The sequence below is a fragment of the Cajanus cajan genome, chromosome 5, assembly GCF_000230855.2.
Source record: "Cajanus cajan strain Asha chromosome 5, NIPB_CcT2T_4, whole genome shotgun sequence".
In the NCBI taxonomy this organism is placed as follows: domain Eukaryota; kingdom Viridiplantae; phylum Streptophyta; class Magnoliopsida; order Fabales; family Fabaceae; genus Cajanus; species Cajanus cajan.
This window is the reverse complement of record NC_138521.1, coordinates 26,245,167-26,256,707: the sequence shown is the minus strand read 5'-3', so window position 1 is coordinate 26,256,707 and position 11,541 is coordinate 26,245,167. Positions and strand designations below refer to the sequence as shown.

At 33.5% G+C, this 11,541-nt stretch overlaps 1 long non-coding RNA gene across 3 annotated transcripts; it reads left to right on the top strand.

The window, feature by feature from the left end:
• Positions 1 to 624: 624 nt before the first annotated feature.
• Positions 625 to 11,337, top strand: LOC145958281 (uncharacterized). Of its 3 annotated transcripts, XR_014434015.1 has the most exons (4): positions 644 to 937; positions 1,057 to 4,554; positions 5,573 to 5,652; positions 10,793 to 11,329. It is a non-coding gene; the product is annotated as an uncharacterized LOC145958281 (long non-coding RNA). The 3 variants fall into 3 exon arrangements; XR_014434014.1 differs by having other exon boundaries at positions 625 to 937; positions 1,057 to 5,652; positions 10,793 to 11,337; XR_014434013.1 differs by lacking the exon at positions 10,793 to 11,329 and having other exon boundaries at positions 646 to 937; positions 5,573 to 5,958.
• Positions 11,338 to 11,541: the final 204 nt, after the last annotated feature.

The following is an 11,541-nucleotide window of genomic DNA, read 5'->3' as shown; positions in this document are numbered from 1 at the left end:
TTAATTTTAATATATACTAAATTTAATATTAGAAAATTTATAAATATTTTAGTTATAATTTTTATTATCTTTTGATTTAATATTGGATTTCTTTTGATTATGAAATATATTTACCTGGATTTGAGTTATGATTGTTATAATCTTTTGATTTAATATTGGATTTTATTTATTATAAAACAAAATAAATAAAATCTAAAATCTAGACTCTTGATAGCTATAGCAGTGTGTATCTAGACTCTAATATATATATAGCATATTTTAAAGCTATAATATAGGTAACTTACTTATGAAAATTTTCGTAGGTAACTTATCGACGGAAATTTCTGTAGATAAATTATCTCCGGAAATTTCCGTAGATAACTTATCTACAGAAATTTCCATAGATAATTATTAATATTTTAATTTAATCAATTAAACTAAAAAATACAATTATTTGTAAAAAAAACTGACGCACAATCGGTTACTTTCATATTTTATTTGAACAATCCATTTGTTTATTTTCTTCACTTTTTTTATAGAAAAAAAAATATAAAACTCACCTGCATAATTAATTTCTACACAATCCAATTCAAGAAATACCACTATTCTACGTTATTTCTTCTCCCGCTGTCCCTTCCCTCACATTTTTCGTACTTCACACCTCAACCGTCCATACTCAACGTAATCCAACGGCACTCATCATCAATCCGCGTGACTCCCTCTCATTGGCTAAAATCCCCTCCTCTATCCCACTAAATAAACCTCGCACCCGCTCAAACTTTCCCAACACACTTTCACTCTCTTCTCATATTTTCTCACTCACCGGAACTCTCTTTCAACGCTTCTCGAACCTTCCGTTCCACGTCTATGGCAGGTCGCGGCAAAACCCTAGGATCCAGCACCGCCAAGAAAGCCAGCTCCCGGAGCAGCAAGGCCGGCCTCCAATTCGCGCGCCGAGGTAATTTCCTCTTCGCGCGCGTCGTCAGATCTAGGTTTTCGAAGCTCAATTTGAGGAATAATGAATTATCTGTTTTCGAGCGATTGAATCGAATGTGTTGCGTTTGGTGTTTCTATTAGGTTTTGGAGTTGGCTGGAAACGCTGCGAGAGATAACAAGAAGACGCGAATTGTGCCTCGTCACATTCAATTGGCGGTGAGGAACGACGAGGAATTGAGCAAGCTTCTCGGTGACTTCACAATCGCTAATGGAGGTGTGATGCCGAATATTCACAATCTCTTGCTGCCTAAGAAGGCTGGTGGATCGTCGAAGGGTGCTGCTGCTGACGACGACTCTTGAGTACGATTTGGATTTCACGAACTGCTATTGAATTTGGATATGGATGCTAATCGTGATTCTGATTTATCTCACTGTTTTTCAAGTAGCGTTGTGAATATAATTTTGGAAATTTGAATTACTATTATTATTTTGTTGTTGTTGATTTTCAATATTGATGTAGCCTTTGATCTCTGATTGGTATTTATAAAATGAGTTTCTTGCTGATGGTATCATTTTGGTTTTTACTTTGGAACTTGTTTGAATGGGAACTTAGATGGGAATTTTGTGACACCCTTCTACCCCATAATAGATAAGTAACAACAATAAGAATAATTCAATAAATATAACATCAAGAAGGGTCCACATATTTTAATACAAACTCATAGGTTCACAAGTCTTGAAATAAATAGAAATAATAATAATAATAATAATAAAGTTTTACTCTTAAAAGAAAATTATCAAGGTTTCTAAAGAAAAATGAAAGGGATCCAGAATTTACAAATATAAGGTGAATATAAAACTCCTAAAAATAAGTCTCCTCAAACGACAAATAACAATTCATAAGTAAAGCATCCTAAATTCATGCCCCAATGTCACATCCTATCAGAGCAGAACCCTTTCCCTTTAGAACTCAACACTATGAGTGCCTTCATCTTCACCTAAAAGAAAACCACATAAAAACAGGACGGTGAGAGATAGATAACATCATATATGAACATAGAGCTACCCAATTCCCACCCCACACCGTGCACCAAAATATCATCATTAACTATAAACAACAAATACATCTCATATAATTACCAAACATCATTTTTTTTCAATCATACAAGCTTTCATACACATACTCACTATATGCTCATACACATCTCCTCTCCTAAGAGTCTCAACTTGGCACTCCGCACAATGGGCGTACCTCGTCAATTCCCTTAGTTGTTGTCAATGCGGGCATACCGTTCTCACACCCTCCCAGGGCCGGTATGTTGCACGGTTAAACACCCAGCGGCCCGTGCAAAGGCAATCCACCCACCGTTAAACCCTCTGTGGCCAGTGAGTTGCGCAGTTAAACACCCAATGGCCCACGCATGGAATGCCTCCCGTCATGGTCCCCCCTGTCTCAACCCCTCTCTGGGCCCAGGGTCCAATGCAATATAGCCATGTCTGGCTTCTCAAGCACCACATGCAACTCATAAGTTTCATGCAACTCATGCATCCCACGTAACTCATAATTAATGCATCTCCATTATATAACATCATCACATGTCAATAAAAATCCATGCAATATCATCCTCACATGCTAGGTACCTATCATTAAGTTATCAACATCATAGACCACAAATTTCACATAATTCTTCACACACATCACAATATCTATGACATTCAGTTAATAATTTAACCATAACTCGAGATATACATATCCTTTCTAAGTGATCCCAACTCCATTAGAATCCTAACATCAATATCTACAACTTTTATGAAGAACACAAATCCTAATAAAGTCGTTTAGGTTACCATTCAGGGCTCACAAAAATTGATGTTGTGGTTCGCACACAGATTGGAAGGCTCAAATTGAAACTCACATAACTTGATCAAATATTAATATGTTTACACGATTCTTGTGTCTAAATGGTAGCCCCAGATGTCTAGTTTCTAACAAAACAAACGGCACTCGATTTGGATAACTACACAGAAAGATATCGCAAAATTACAAACGTATGTCGGGGTCCCGACGCCCGACGCCCAAAACTGGCGCTGAGCGCCCAAATCTCTGTCCAGACTCCCCTCTGTGAAATTAAACCTGCGTTTTACGAGTTTCAACAAGGTTTTTACCAATTTTCACTACTTCTACACCCCGTTGGTTCAGTTTAACTCCATTTATATTCTTCATACGTTCCAAATCAATCCATACACATCTCAAGCCTCAAAAATTGGTTTCCATTGATTTTACAAAAAAAATCTAAACTCTTCTTAACACATAAAATTCAAGTCATCAAATTTAAGGATAAAAAATTAACAAGAAAGCCCCAATGGAATTCAAAGACAATTCAAGAAATAAGTTCTTCCAAATGAATTAAGAATTTAGAACATCGATTGCACAGATAATCGTTCAGAATTTTAAATAGAGTTCCTAGAGGGACTTAGGGATTGCCCTCACTACCCGAACACCCCTATATTCACATATGAAGAAACCCATCTCCCCCGTACCTGAATGAGCAGAAGATGAATGGTCTTGGTGTGATCTAAGATCGTTCCTGAGTACTCTTCCTTAGAGCTCTTTGTTTCTCCTCTTTTTTTTCCCTAACCCTTCAGAACGCAAATGAGGCAGATAGGGTTAACACCACCTTACTCCTTTCTTAAAATTAATCCATTGGACTGGGTCAACCCAACCCATTTTCCTTCTCTTCTAACCCACTTCTAATTTTCCTCAAAATAATTAAATAAAATAAATACATGTATATTATAAAATATTTTTTCTCTATAATAATAATATATTTCTGACCCTAAATATAATAATATAATTTCAATAACAAAATATCATATAAAATCAACCTTCTCTTAAAACATATAAATATTTATTTAAAAAATGCTAATAAAAATACTTATTTAATACGTACAAAATAATTGTCCAAAGTAATAATTATTTAAAACGTACAAAATAATATTCCTCTATAATTATTAAAATAATTATGACCAAATACCATCTACTAATAATAATAATAAAAATAATAATAATAATAACCTTTTTGAAAATTGGGGTGTTACAAATTTTGGAGTGTTCGATTGGTTTCGTTTGTGTTTGAGATGTTTCCAGCATTTAGAAATAAGTAGGGCGTTATTTTGGATTTGTTAAGTTTTGGCTTTTGAAAATGCTTCATAAGCTTAGTTTTTTAAGCATTATAGATTTTTGAACTATTAGATAATTACCGATCCAAATTTTAAAACTATGTTCTCTGAGAAGTAAGAGGTGCAAAGAAAGCCACATGAATGTTGACTTCTTTGTTTCAGTGAGGAGCATTTTAATGTCCATTACTCCATCGAGTTTCTGACGGTACTTCTTTGATTAATAACAGGATACTTTATGCCTGTTCCACCTTTCAAATAAGATGCCTATGCACTAAAACATATGCGTTTAGTTATTTACTGAAATTTGCGTTTAGATATCACTTGAGTCCTTTACATGGTTTATTGGTGTGTCATATAGGATATTAAGGAAACTACAATGTCAAGGGCTACGTTTATGGTTTTGGATGGATATCAGTAGTGGAACTTGGTTGTTTCAAGGTTTATTGAGCATGTATCAAGGTAATGATGGTTTGCTGGGAAGAAAGGAATGATGCTAATGGAGTAATGGACCAAAATATCTGTGATATTTGGCTGCTATAAAATGTGTTTTAATTATAAAGGTTAATGGATATATGGGTTTTGTGGAAGGACACAACTTAGATGTAGTTCCATAGGTACTTTTGGTGCTGTTGTCTAATAAGAATTGGATTTTTACCTTGGTAATTTACATGATAAAGGTTTCCATTACATGTCAACGTGGATTATTGAGGTGAAATTTCAATTCTTATTAGAGAACAAAATGAATTGGACCTATGGAATTGCATAAAAGTTTTTTCCTTTGTGGATTGCCCAAGGAAGAACCTATTACTGCTTTCAAATAAGGAGTTCTCTATGGAATCTATGATGATTTCTAGTCTCCAGATCTTGGAATAATTCTGAATTCTGATATTATTTACTACTAAATATGCATCTATGATAAAATTAATAATAATATGATGAGGGAAGACATCTTTGAACTCAGTAGTAGGTAAAATTAGTAATAGTATGGTAAGGTGAGGACGGAAACCAGAAAACAAAATATTGAATAAAATGAGTTTTGTTGAATTGAAGAGAGCTTGAGCTATTATAGAACTGAAAGAAAGAAACCAGAGCTTAATTCAAGTTCCCCAGCTCTGTAATTCCTTTTGGCATTGCTGGATTCAATCCATCTATCCCTTAATCCAGACAAGGATTTATTCTCTTGACTACTTGGACTCATTTTCATGCAAGTCCTATTTTCATTTTTCTTACTTCATCTCAGCAATGAATTTTACCTTTTGGACAAGTCTTTTAAGAAATCAATCCTTTGTATGGACTTCAATTCTAGGAAGGATTAATATGAATGATTTACTTCAAATATGAAAACCTGTAACAGATTTATCTCTTGACTGTGTGATGTGCAGATTGAGTTCTGAAACTAATTCTCATTTATCTCATATTGTACTTTGATTGTCTGTACTGTATAGTGTTTGCTAAACAGGAATCTAGAATTTTGCAGGTTGTGAAGAAGGGCGTGATACTATTTTTATTGGTCAATACCTGTTTACAGGAAGTGAAACAACCTCAGTGTGGCTAGAGGTAATTTAGTCTTGGATGGACTAGTTCTATCTTCTATGCTTGTGCAAATAGATCATTTTAATTATTTTGAAATTATAGGGTTTAGATAGGGAAAGTTTGTCACAGACGAATTTTTACACTATTGGACTACAGGAAAGGTCAACATTGAGCTCCCTACTTTACAAATTGGTCTTGCATGGTCAACATTGATCTTTCATAGTTGCTTGTACTCTATTCATGTTATTACATGTCTCCTTCTAGTTTGTTCAACTATAAATAATCCTAAATGTCATTTTCCTTCAATTATAAGCTGAGGCATTTTCTAAAGTTGAGAGAGGACCCTTATACCTCTGCTTCACTAGTTTGCTTTATTACATTTTTACTCTATCATACATATATATGTTGTATTAGCATATTAAGTTTGTAGTAGCCACAACAACAACAATAGTCTTAATAGAGTGTTAAAATCTGATTTGATCCAATAGCATTGCAGCAACTGATTCTAATAACCACAAATTGAGAAAACCAAGAACCAATAACCACAAAATATGACTGCATGTGAAAACTGAATTGCACCAATATATGCTATATGTGGTAATCGATTACAAGAAATGGGTAATCGATTACCAGAGAACCTGTTAAAAAGTCAATTTCGAACATATGATTTTCATTGTCTGGTAATCGATTACATGTATATGTAATCGATTACCAGACTCTTAAAACAATAGTTTCCTCATTAAAGACGCCCAGTTTGTGAGGGATTCAACCCAGTTAGTGACGGATTTTATCCGTCGCAAATTGTGACGGAATTATGACGTCGCAAATTGTGACGGATTCTACTCAATAATAGGCATCACAGTTTGTGACGGATTTTCTTCGTCGCAAATTATGACGGATTCGTTCATCATAATTTGTGAGGGACTCACATACCTCTCAATCCCTCTCAAATTGCGAGGGGTATAATCCCTCACAAATTGCGAGGGATTTAATCCCTCACAAATTGCGACGGATTTTTATTAATTTCTAAACATTTATTGTTATAAATTAGTGACGGAAATTATACTGTTTGTGATGCCTTAATTCCGTCACTAATTGTGACGGAGAAAATAATCCGTCACTAAATATTTTGTGACGCCAAATTTTGTGACGGAGTCATTTCCGTCACAAATTCCGTCACTAATTTATTTGTGACGGATTTTATGAAGATTAGTGACGAATTTGTTCCCTCTCTAATTTTAATTTTTCTAGTAGTGTGTCTTAAGACGATAACCTTAAATGCGTTATTTGATGTTCTTGTACATTTTACCATTTGTCTTTATTGTCTTTCTTAATAGAATAAACAAACTTATGTTTCTTATGAATCTATGACACCTTTAAGAATGTAGATAGCTTTTTTTTAAAAAAATAAATAAATAAAACATACTCCTTGGGAAGAGTGTATTCAACACAAAAGTTTTTTTGAACTAATACACAAAATTTTACATTTCTTTTAATGAAAAAAATTGTTAAGTAGTCCCTTAGATCAAATAAGTGGTAATTTGATAAAAACATATTCAATGTAAGCATTTATGACACCAACAAAAGGATGTGTTTGTTTAATTAACTTCACACAGGCGCTTCAATAATCATCCTTATGTCTTTCATATGGACCACCACACCAAGGGCTCATTTGAAGACTAAGTATGATATCTATATTAGATCATGTCTTTCCCCAACAACATCAAAATGCAAGTTTATGCCTTCTTATAAGATCATCAAAAATTGCACATTAGAACCACTCATCTGAATTATTGATCATAATGATGACTTAAGAATGACAACTTTAGTGGTGACAAGTCATGTACAACTGATATTTTCAAAATCTCTTTCAATGGAAAGAGTTGTTTCATTATGGGTTTCACATTTATTGACCTCTACCTGTGCACTTTATAAAAAGATCTAAAGATGACACTTGAAGGTGTGAAGCCAATGGTAAAGAGAGAAATTCAAGCTTTACGATCTCAAATGAGGAAACTCATTCTCTACTTCACCCTCTTTGAAAAAGTGTAACCACTTTTGTATTTATGAAGCTAAGCATTCATATATAAGCACATAGAAGTGAGACACTATCTTCCTTAGTGGAAGCATCTGTTAGGGAGAAAGAGAGAAAAAAGCAATTTTAATCTTTGCAAATAATAAAAAATAATTAGATATGGTGTTTTATTATCCTAACCAAGCACTGAAGGTGTTGTGGTTGAAGAGATGTTAAGTCTATGTAGTGTGAGGGCATATGTGTTGAATATATTGTAAGAGTTGTGTGTTTTGTGTTGATAAACAACCACGTGAGGTTAATCTGTACCTAGCTGTGGTAGGTGGTGTTTTGGTTATAGCAAAAATCTCACTAGTGAAGTGAGGATTGGATGTGGTCTTGAGTTGGGGTGAACTAGTATAAAACTTTTTGTCTTCCTATTTTTAATCCTTACTTCTTCTACTACTTCTTATTTGAAAGTAAAACATTATGTTGCAAATTAATTTAGAAATAAGAAAATAATATTTTAATATGCAGAGGTTTTAGTAAAACATTTAAAAAGGTTTCATAATTAATCATCGAATAAATGTTTTTAAAAAAGTTAGATATTCATTTTTGGTTCAAAAAATCATCATTATGAGTTATGAATGTCATTCATTTTGAGTTTAAAATCAATGCTCCCTCTAAACAAATATTTGAAAGCAACAATTTTATTTCATAAAACCAAAAATGAACCCCGTTTTTCATAAAATATAATACAGGTATTTTATTAATAATCTTGATATTTTTATTTTTATTAATGAGAGCTAATTAATATTTATTTTATTAATGACTATATTTTGTGATAATTAAATATGATAATTTTAGTAACTATTGGTAATTATTTTCATATGAATATATTTTAAGGTTTTATAATTAAAGGTTATATTATTTAATCATTTATTAAATAAGGGAAGGAATCTTTTTTTTAGATAACCATGTCTCACATTTTTAACTAAAAGGTTAAAGGGAGGTTAAGTTTTAAAAAACAGAGAGAGAGAGAGAGAGAGAGAGAGAAAGAAAGAAAGAAAGAAAGAAAGAGCTGATCAGATTTTAGGTTCTCACTTTTCACGTACTATTTACGCTTTAGAACTTAGAGAACCTAAAGGAGGAGGAAAACATCCAGAGTTGATCGTTCATCTTTTTCTGCTCAACAAGGTAAGGAAGAGTGACAAACCTTGCTCTAGGCGTGAAAATATATATTGGGTAGTGGGATTGGCCCCCAATCCTATATCTGTTATATGTCTATGAGTGAGGGGTTTTTCCAAATGTGCCTTTTGCGTTTCTATTTCTCCTTGAATGTTCTAATTGATGTGATTTGTATGTGTGTATGAGTATTATTTGTGTTTGACTGGTAATTGCAAATTTGGTGTTTCTATGATAAGATTATTTGAAGACATATTGTATGAGTAAATTGTATTGTTTTTAATGTTTATTCCATGATTTATAACACTTTCATTGATTGTATGAGTAGATTGATGATTGGGATGTAAAAATGAAAATTGCAAATTTTAAAGTTTCTGTATGTAGAAACCACATTAAATGCCATTTTTAGCACTGAGTGTCAAGGTGGCAGAGTTATAATGCTATTTGTGACCCTCATGCTGAGCGTAAGTTTTACGCTGAGCATGGATCAACCAGATAGTCAAGGTTACTCTCTAGAAGCCTTATGTTGAGTGCCCAATTTGGGGCTAAGCGCCAGTTTCCCTATTATGCTTCTTTCCTTCTCTGTTTGATGAATTCTATTAGTGTAATGTGAATCTTATGGTACTTCTCTCTTGTGATCTATGATTGGAAGTGATGTGAATTTCTTGTGTTATTCAATGTTATTCTTAAATGAATATACTTGATGATTATATGATGTGAGATAAATTGATATGATTGAAATTACATGATGAGGTTATATGATAATGAGACATGATAATATGATATGATAATACATAGAGTCTTGATTTACATGCATCATTTGCATAAATGTTTTTAAGGGTACGATATGGAATACACTACCAGGGAAGACCCCCTTGTGTAAAAGTTTGAGCATTAGTCCTTGGGGATTACTCGATTTGTAAGTCTCAGTCTCGGCCATTATGTGCATGGTATGTATCTTGTAGGGCTTCGCTATCCTAACTAGACCATGGTAGTATGTCTTTCTAATGAAAGTGCGCAGAGAGTGTGACCCGACATGTACTCGTAGACTACTTTATGTGTGTAGCTAGCGGTATGCACCATGTGATGTTTTATTAGCGCCACATACATGATAATATGTAGTCCATGTCCATTACATGTCCATTTTAATGCTATATGTTAATTAATTTTTATGTCATAGATGAGTGAAGTGTGATATTGTTATGAATTTTTCCATGCTATGTATATACATGTCTTGTTTGTGTTTGGTTATCCAATGTGTATTCCTACATCGTGAGCTAGAGTGAGATGTTTCTCACTCCCATTTCCTTTATGTTATTTTCCTTTGGTTGTTATGTAGGTGATCATCAACATGAGACTAAGGATGTTGGTGATGAAGCTTAGGATTTAGTGTTGAGCTTTGTTTTGAAAAGACATGTGACATCAAGGCATAGATAAGATTAAATTAGGATGTTGTTTCTATTGATTTATTCAAAAACTTATTTTTATTTCTTTTGTAATTTTCGTTGATTGTGTTATTTTGTTCAAGTTACGGATATGGTGCTCTTTGTTTAAACATGTTTGGTATTTAATTATGAAGGATTAAGTTATTAATATTTTATTATTTATGTGTTATGGTATGTGGGGTAGAGGGTGTCACATTTAGTAATATCAGAGCTCGGTTGATTCAACTCAGACATGTGTGTTATGTGTCTTAATTACATTTTCGTGTGTACTCTGATTTATGATTTGTTATGTGTTGTAGTATGCTTGGTTTTCTTGATTTTGATGATTACTTATTTGTTTTGATACTTCTTACTTGTATAAGGAGTAATGGCTGAGGGTGATATCGCTCGTGTAGGTGCATGTAATAGTGAATGACACTTTTTGCTAATCAACTTGAAACTATTAGAAAAATTTTCCTTATGTGGTGTTGAAACTTTTAGTTTTATTCCTTGATTTTGTGCAACTTACTCCTTGTTATTGTAGACACCAACTTTTGTTCGGGCTTTATCTGCAAGGGTCAAGAAGCTTCTAAGTTAAGAGAAGCAACCCACTGAAGCCAAGGAAGACACATGAGCACGGGACATCCAAGAGGCATTTCTGCATCAAAAAGGGTCAAAACTCTAACCTTAGGCTTGGAATGGCCGTTCCCCCTTCACATTATACATGGCTTGGAATGGCCGTTCCACTTGGCACATTTTAGTGTAATTTATAGGTGTTGAATGGCCATTCCAAATTGCGAATGACTGTTCCCTTTCCCTCGACACCTATAAATGCGTGCCACCCCCTCATTCTTACACACACCTCATTCTCTCCCCTCTTTGACTCTCTTCAATGTCACTTTGAATGAAAAAACTCATCATTGCCTGATTAAGAGATCTTTGGAACCTTTGGCAGAGATTTTGAAGTTTCCTCAGTTAAAAGTTTTGAGTGTTAGTGAGGTCTTGTAGAGTGCAGAGTCTGCCAAAAAGCCCTCCTGTACAACTTTACAAGAAGATATATAAAAAAGCTTGCTTTGAAGGTTCTAATTTCTTCCCTCTTATTTATTTCTTTATTTATCGCTTTTCTTGTGTGTAATAGAATAGGCATCATGTAGATAATAAAGTAATATGTATGTAGTAGATTAGGAGTAATGTAGACGTAAATTGCTATGTATGTTTATTAAATAGGGGTAAAAATTTAATTACGTTGTTATAATGCTAAAATTATCAAATGGTACCACGTTCAAGCGTTGT